This window comes from Mus pahari, chromosome 9 (assembly GCF_900095145.1).
Source record: "Mus pahari chromosome 9, PAHARI_EIJ_v1.1, whole genome shotgun sequence".
In the NCBI taxonomy this organism is placed as follows: Eukaryota; Metazoa; Chordata; class Mammalia; order Rodentia; family Muridae; genus Mus; species Mus pahari.
Window position 1 is genome coordinate 90506275 of NC_034598.1, and position 9065 is coordinate 90515339.

The window sequence follows — 9065 nt, forward strand, 5'->3', positions numbered from 1 at the left end:
GGAAAAAACTGCAGATGCTAGACAATTTCCATCGTCTATCAAACACTGCTTTAGCACCAGTCTAGAGTAAAGCAAAAACCACAGCACAGAGAGAACAGTAACTGGTCCTCATTGAGTCATTGCCAGCCTCGGAGAGCTAGACGAAAGCCAACAAGCCAGCCACTGTCTAAAAGGCAGATGCCCATGCTCCACGTGTCATTACAGCATCAGGAAGGATTTCTAAGCACTTTTTATCCTGGAAAGCATTGTCCCCCACATCCCCTCTGCCTAGTTTAAGACCTGTGCTGCACACTCCGGGGCCTTTCAGCAATGTATGAAGTCCACGGGGGTAGGAAAAACGCAGGGTAGACGGGGCAGGGGCGGGGTTGGAGGTGGGGTGGGGGCTCCTAGCCCAGGAACCAGTGTAAGAATTGGTTGGAATTATCAGTTGGAAGGTAGGGTAACTAAGAGCTGAGAGCTGAACACCACCTTGTGCTGAGCAGCCCACTAGGGACAAGGACAAGTTGCCTGGTTTCTTTGCCGTTAAGGTACCAAGACAACGATGAAAGAGAGAGAGGTTCCATTCTCACTGGAACCTCTCAAGTGCTTCTACTCCTCTGCTTGTAACGGCAGTTTAACAAACGCTTCTTTGTTGACTGGATTCTTGTATTTAAACACATGATTTGGGCTTTTTGTGGTTGGGGGCGGACAGAACCTACAGTCCTGTAAAGTGCTCTACCACAAAACTACATTCCCAGTCTAATAAATGCATTTTAGAAGGAAACATTGCTTAGTCGCTCATTTCACGGAAGTTTTTCCTCTCGTACTAATGTAAACACGTAACTGTGTCATCCACGTGCCACCGAATCTCGTTGCTATGTTTTGTGGCGCCACCCAAAGCAAGGGTCTGAGAAGGCAAGGGTCTGACCCAGATGTGACCTGAGCTGGCCTCCAGGACAGACAAGTCCCCAACGGAAGTCCCAGGAGTCCCGCCCGCTCGCCCACGTTCTCTGCTCGCCCCTCCCTCTAGCAGCACCACGTTTCCTGTCAAAACAAACGTTTGGGGGAGGGGACTGCCGGGACAGAACCCAGCTCTCCAGAAACCCAGCAACAAGACCCAAACATAGGCCGCGGCCCAACCGGGCCCCACCGCGGTTCAGTCCCACTCCTCCAGGGACCAGGGATTGGGGACCCGGCCGCCCGGAGAACCCAGAACGTCTCGCGCAGGGGAGCACAGTCGCTGGCACGCACCCAAAGGGATGTCATCACGGCCAAGCGGCCCCAGGCACCACTGCCACCGTGCCCCACTTCAAGCCTTGACTCCAGGTCAAATGTCCCAAACTCGGAGGGCACAAGGAGCCCTCCCGCTACCCTGAAGAGACGCGATCCCCTCAGACCCCAAGGCCCCTCCCCTGGGATGGGTACGCACCCCCGGATCCTGCGCAGAGACTCGAGGAAGGCTAGGTGGCCGGGGTCTCGGGGCTCTGCGTATTCCCCCCTCACCCAGCGTCTCAGATTCGGGGAGACTCAGCAGTCTGTCAACTCTGGAGCCCTCCCGCAGCCCCACGCGGTATTTAAAGGGCCTAGAGGTACTCCCTGGGCGCGACCATTCTGGAAGGAACTGGAGGGGGACTCTGGCGCTACGGCGCCAGAATCCAGGGCAGGGTTCGGGCAGAGATCCCTAAACTCTTGCAGAGTCTGCCTACATAAAACATAGCTTTTCTCACGTTCTATCGTGAAGGCTGAAGAAGGCTCGGACAGAAAGCCATTTGGACACGAGAAGGTAGAAGATAAGCTCCCCCCATGCTCAGTGGTGGTACGGTCCGGCCTGCCAGGGGCGGGGAGAGGAGTAAACGCGGAATTGGGGCAGCCTAAGACCCGGAGCACTTGGGCTGCTGTAGAGCACAAAGCGTTCGGAGGCGGGGCCTGGCCGTGTAAGGGCGGGGCCTAAGTGCAGCGGGTGACGCCCCCAAGCCTGTTTTTTTCAGTTTACCTGCTAGGGTGAAATGGACTAACTCCAACCGAGCGGACAAACTTCTGGGGTCCGCTCGCGGCAGTAATATAAAAATACTACATACCCACCTTCACACTGGGCACACACACCGGGCCAAGCGAGCCAACAACATTCCAAACAGGCTGTCCCACGCACATCAGCGTCCAACCGCGTCATCCACACGTGTCAACATGTTCTTGTAAACATGGGTCCTGATTTGCCCCTTGAATTGGATGATTGGTTTCTGGGAGCCACACCTACCTAAGCTCTCCGAAGGCTTTGCCTGTGTGCGAAGATAAAGCGTTTTACTTCTTCTAAGGGTTCTTTGGCGGCGCTTATCTTGGGGAGAGGTTTCAACCAGGCTTAATGTAAATAAGTGCTGGGAGGGGCTCTTGTGTGGTCAGGCTTACTAAGCATAACTTCTTGTGAGCTTGCTTCTGGGCATAAAGAAACAGAACCACTATTTTGCCAGGTGCAAATTGGTATTACTTGTGGGTAGCTTCATACAAAAAAAGTAAATGAAATTCATATAAGTTGAAACATTCCTGTTTAGGACTAAAATCAAATCGGATTGTGGAGGCAAATTGCCCGCTATCATTCTAGAAAGAAGAAAATCAAAGGCAGACAATAGTTTAAAGCAAGCTAGAAATACAATTGTACAGTGTGGGCTGGTCTGAAGTTATAACCCAGTCCCTAGCGTTTGCCTACCCAGGAGGTCTTCTTGTTCAGTGGGATAAGACTGGAACTAAAGCAGTCTTAGAAGCTCAGTGATAGTTACTGAACCTAGTTGGCAAGTTATTCTGAACAAAAAACCTACCTAGAGATTTGTATCCATTTGTATCTGTCACTCTAGAAATTACACAACCTAAAGCTGGAGCCATGGCTGGTAAGAATCCTTGCTGCTCTATCATGAGGACCATAGGCAGTTTCAGATCTCAGCATCCACACTGGGTGGCTCACAGACATTGAAGAACACTCTAGTTCTAAAGGATGCAGTGCTGTCTTCTGGACTCCTCCACACACATGCACACACGGCCATAAGCACATGTACACCCTCCCACAAAGAGGGACATTCACCTCAGTGGTAAAATGAATCTTAAAAAGACAGTAAAATATACAACCTGCTACAGATCAAGAGATTAAAGAGAAAGTGCTGTTGTTATCCAGGCTCTTTCCCATAAACCCACTGTCATTTATAATATCACTTGCTGGAATAAACAGATGTCAGAAGCCTCCAGTCTCAAGGCTTACCAAACAACCGCCACCACCCAACTGCCCTACAAACCTCCACAGCAAAAAAATTAACCAAAAAAAATTTCTACATTCCTGGTGGCCATGTAACAATGACACATGAAAACAGTGTGTGCTTTGCAAAGCTTCCTACTAACCTGCTAAGTGTTGTGCTGTGTCATTAACGAGGAGCAGGTGAGCATAAGTTGGCACAGTTGTCCAGTCACCCCGGTGACTAACTCATTTTGACACTTCTTTTGAAAAGCTTAACTATGTAACTCTCGAAAACACAAAGGAGCCATTTCCCTCGGAGCAGATGAGTCCATCTGCAGCTTGTTGGGTGAGATTCTCCAAGTGGAATGGAATAGGGCAGAGGCTAACCCGAGAGAGCCAAGTTAGGAAGACAGAAGACACAGGAAACAAGTCTTCTATTGCTTTCATTGAAATAACTTCTTAGTCAAAAGCCCACTGGAGAATTTCTGCTCTCTGCCTGAGTTGTGCTGTTAAATAGAAAGCAGTTCTCTCACACCCCCTCCCCCCAAAAGCTTTGTATCACATCCTTGTCACACAGATCAAAACAAAGTCCTCACCACTTAGGTAATGTTTATGACTTCCTTGGGGGCAAATATCTGAAAAGGAAACCACTCTAGTAAGTAAAATGATTAAGGTTTTATTTGAAGAAATCTTATTATTGCACCTAATCTGGGGCTTGTATTTGTTTATTTGAGACAGGGCCTCACCACGTATCCTGGACTGGCCACAAACTTCTGATCTTTCTTCCTCGGGCCTCTGGAGTGCTGTGTTTACAAGCAGGTGGCAGGACACCCAGATTTGTACCTAATATTTGTAAATTACCTGCTTTGAACCATTGGGAAGACCAGTGGTAGTAGCTTTGCTTCCCCTCAGAGTTCAACTTGTTTTAGAAATTGCACATTTTATCTGATATTATTGGCAAAACAAACAAAAGGCCAGCAAAAAAGACAAGGTCAAAATTTTTGCATGAATTCTCATACTTCCCTTTTTATGCCTCTGAAAAATTTTAGTCCCCACACCCTTTTTGTCGGTTGTGGTGGTGTCCACTTTGTGAGTTTGGGTTTTTTCTTGTTTTGGTTTTAATGCTGCTAGGAACTAGAAGCCATAAACAAACCCTGACTGAGTCCAAACCTCTGAAATCTGAGTTCTAAATTAGAATGAATTCTTGGAGGAAAAAAAAAAATCAGAAAATCCCCAAACCAGCATTGTAATAGGTAGACCTACAACTCTCTCTCAATCAATATGCTGATGGAGTTGTATCTTGAGTTAATTAAAGGGAACCCCAATACAGCTGTATCACACTCACAGCTTGTGGGGGTGCGATGGGGGGGGGTTCGGTATAAGCCCCAAAGAATGAGGAAACACTGTCAGTGATTCAGCCCTCTGTCTTTCTCTGTTGCGGCTGGGAAGCTCTTCTTCCTGAGTTGATCTGACTTCAAAGCTTCTCATTTTTCTCCACTCCTTGAGACTGCTGCCTATGCATTTGCAAAAGGCTCTATTCTTGACTAAATACCACCACCACCATCACCACCACCACCACCACCACCACCACAAGCTGCTTGGTTTAATGTCCCATTGCTGTTGTCTTGACTCCTGCATTTTCATTTGGAGCTGAACCCCACGAATTGTGTACCTGGCCCTGGTCTCCCCACAAAGGATCTGAGTCTAGGTTTTGTTTTGCTCTCCAGTACCGTGGTTTGAGCTTAGGGTCTAGCCTGCCTGCTTCCCATGTGCTCGGCCACTCAGCTGTGTTCCCAGACCTTTATTTACTTATTTATTTTTATTTTGTTTTTGACACAGGGCCTTGCTAGGGTTTCCAGACTGATCTTGAACTTGTTCTGTGGTCCAGGAAGACCTTGAACCTGCTCCCTTATGTAAGTCTTATTTTTTTACCCAATGGTCAGTTGAAAAAAAAAATCTGTATCCATTTCAATATTGGAGGGAAAATAAAATAAACAAAACCCCAGCAACTACGTGCATCTCAGGTTTTATAATAGCTCATTTAAGCAATTTCTAAGGAATTTTGGCTATACAAAATATATATTATCTTGGCCTTATGTACTCCCCTTTATAGACATATAAGATTTGATTCCATTGAAAGATAAAGAAAAGATAAATGGAATCAGATTTTTTTATCCATCTTAAGACACTAGAGAAGGGATTGGGAACAAGTCAGTAACTGAGAGGACAAGCCATTGCAGGAAGGAGGGAGGGGACAACCTGACTAATACAGACACTAGAGAATAAGGCATTGGGTGCTCAAACCACAACCACATGCCTTCTGTTCAAATTTGTTATGAACCTAAATCTGCTCTTTAAAAAAAAAATCGATTAAAAATAATTACCCTCACCCTATTGGTATAGTTCTCAAAATATTGGTATTTTCCCTTTGTCTTTGAAGATTAGTTGCCAACCAGTGATAACTATGAACTGAATAGCTCGATCAGCTTTCATCAAAGCCAGTTTTCTCTGGATTCCGCTGAACCGAATGCGCATAAAGTCATTTTTCATATCAAATGTATCTCCCCTCACATTTAGACACAGCCCGACCCTAACCCAGACAAATACTAAAAACACCAACAGCCTTAGAGCTCTCTTCATCTCCTCTACGGTCTTTCCACTTACCTGGACAATGCTGCTCTCCAATGGGACTCAAAAGAATGAGAAGCCAAGCCAAGAGTGCTTTGGCCAGCAACCTCTGAGGTGGGCGGGGCCAAGGAAAACCAATAGGAGGGGCAAGAGATGCTTGGCTCTGTTTCCTCACCAGGATATTCCTCTCCTGCAGGCCTCTGGCCCACCGGCAGTTGTTTTCTAAATGATTTTGTGAGTCAACACGTAGGCCCTCGCTTGCCTTTTAAATCAAATATCCAACAGCGCCCAAGAGCTTCGAAAAGAGATGTAAAACCTGGAAGACGGAAGGGAAACATGGAGAAATGTGACTTTCAAGATAGCATTCAACTCCCAAACACAAGTTACAGAGCAGCAATTGCAAGGTGTTGCCATTTCTGCCGGAGAGGGTTTCCTCCGGGGTATACCTGAAACACAGCCAAAAGGACAGGAAGCAACCTGATCGATGAGGAGGTGCCTTGGTCGTGGCCGCCAGGGAGAGCTCCAGATCGATCTTCCCATCTAGACAGTTCATGTTGTTTTCAATGGGCACATGCTCAGTCAACATACCGTATATCCCACGGTACAACAACACCAGTCTTACCATTTCAAGTTCCCAAAACTGCCTGACTAGAGACATACGGTACAAAAGATGGCTTTCCCATCTCTGAAAGTCATGATAACAAACAGTCCCTCTGTATGGCATGTTAAAAATTCTTTATACGTGGTGGGGGCAAGTGGGTGGGGGCAGGTGGGGGTTGGGTCATTGACCCTTACTCTTTTAGGATGCTGACTTGAAGGCCTATCTTACTGCATGGCGTTTTCTTTCATTTCAACCAGCCTTTGCCCTTTTTCTTTGATGATAGACTTCATATACCCATAGAAGGGTATAAGGCATTTGAAACACACTTGCACATTGTCTGGAGGTGGCTCAATAATTACACTACTTCAGCAATTCTACCTGTTTTGAAGAGCCCTGACCCTTCAGCCCCCTTTCACAGTGGTTCTTCCCAGAGCTCCTGACCCCCTAGGTGAGTCATCACACTAGGACAGTGAGGGCTTATGACTGAACAAAAACATTCTCAGCGGTGACTCACTGAACCGCACATCAAAAATAGAAACCAGAAGAACTTACCGCATGGCTCCTCCGCAGATGCACACACGTAAACACATGTGGGCAGTGTCACATGCATAGGGCTTTACCTCTTGACCATCACGTTTCCATAGTAACATGAAAACAGCACACAGCCTCCATGCCAGCTAAGTGCCTGAAATATTTATGACCACATCCCATGACTTGGTAGAGTACCTGGGTGGCCATGCCTTCTAAAAAGGCAAGGAGAGTGGACTGCTCTTAACCATCCTACAGTAGGAGACTGTCTATGCTCTATCACATGTACACATATACACATAATGTACCCACATATATATTATGTGCGTATGTGTACATATGAAGTAGAGAAAGAAAAAAAGAGCTAAATTTTGCTCTGAGAAACTCAAAGTTAAAGAACCATACAAGGCATTTCTGAATGGTTTCTGGAGGAATATTTTATGCCTTAACATGTTTCATACAACGGGCTATAGCACAGTTGCACAAATGGTTTTTCTTTCTTTTCTTTTTTCTTCAGTAGTGGGGATTAGAATCAAGACCTCATATCTTATGTTGTACATCTGACCTGTAAATACCTGGCTCTCTTTTTTTTTCATTTTCTACTTTGAGACAGGGTGTCAGCAAGTTGTCTGTACTGCCTTTGGACTCATTCTGGAGCCCAGGCTAGACTTGAACTTGAGTTTTATACTGGCATTTATTTATTTATTTATCTATTTATTTATGCCTACTAGTTACAGACTAGATAGAGTTAGTTATCTTGGAAGAGGGAACCTCGGATGAGAAAATGCTGGACACATTTTCTTGATTGATGGTTGATATGGGAGGGCCCAGCCTGGGTGGGTCAGTGCTGTCCCTGAGCCAGGTGTCCTGTGGGGTATAAGGAAGGTAACTGACAGTGATCTAGAAAACAAGCCAGTAAACAACATTCTTCAGTGCATCTGCTTGTTTCTGCCTTGAGTTCCTACCCTAACTTCTGTCAACGGTAGACTGTGATCCAAGTATGTAAGCTAGAAAAATCCTTGTCTCCCCAAGTTTTCACAGCGAATGCAGACAGGTGCCCGCAGCCTTAGCTTCCCTGAGCAGATGGGGTTATAAGCCTGTGTGCTGGGGCTCAGTTATGAGCAAATTCTTTATTGGAAGAAAGGATGCATGTAAAATTTACAAATGACTTTTTAAAAATGTATAAGCATAGGCAATCAGTACTTTTCTCTGAATGAACAAACCAACTAGAAGAGAGTGCCGTATGGAGGGATCGGGTGAGGGTTTGCTTTCCGGGTTCGTAGCCAGGTTTCGCCTCTCACTGCGCACGGGTCCTTATCTTCACAGGTGTCAGGTGGCACTAGGGATGGTCTCGGGGCACAATTTGCTACTTTAGTCTATTTTCTGCTTCCAGTAACATCACACCACAGACTGGATGGGTTACAAAGGAGGCTTATTTTAGTTCACGTTTCTTCAAGGGCAAGGTCAAACGTACAAACTGTTCCCACTGATCTCTTTCTACCATAGGAATTCGCCCACAAAGGCTTCACCCCGGTGGCTTTACTCTTAATCAGCAGCCAAAACCCCTCCTCCCCAAGCACCTGGTCTGATTATGTGTCTGTGACCTTAAGTGTCACAGTTGTGATGACATTCCCGTATACAAAATGTCATGGCAGGGATCTCTCTGCAAGAATCATCCCCACACCTACGAGAGTGGAAGCCAGGACAGCCCCTGAAAGGCTTGGTCCCAGGTCCAGTGTGCATTCTCAGTTTATACTCTAAAACGGCAAGGTGGGGTGGTCAAGCAAGCAAGGTTTTTACAGAGGCACAAATGGCGGTCAGCCTTCTTTCTTCAAAGGCTTTCTTAAAAAGCTGACAGGTGTAAGCTCTGTGGTCAGGTTGTTAAGGGCAACGACCTGTTGGTTCGGGTATTTCTCCAGATCATTCTGTTCCAGGTAGCAGGTGCAGTCACGCTTGGAAATGAGCAGTAAAGCAATAAACCATCAGATACATTAATAAATCAGTATCTAGAAAATGGTCTTTCCTATCTTATTCTACTTCGCCTTCCGGGATACGTGGACATTATATCCAAGTCAGAGAAACTATCCAGCGTCCCACAGTGTATAGTTCCTT

General features: G+C 46.3%; 1 protein-coding gene across 1 annotated transcript in view; it reads right to left on the reverse strand.

Moving 5' to 3' along the window:
• Positions 1 to 1544, reverse strand: part of Tcp11l2 (t-complex 11 like 2) — a 36784-nt gene extending 35240 nt beyond the window's left edge. Inside the window, exon 1 of the mRNA XM_021205305.2 lies at positions 1409 to 1544. The gene's annotated coding sequence lies outside the window, so the exon portion shown is untranslated. The remainder of the gene's footprint in view (positions 1 to 1408) is intronic.
• Positions 1545 to 9065: the final 7521 nt, after the last annotated feature.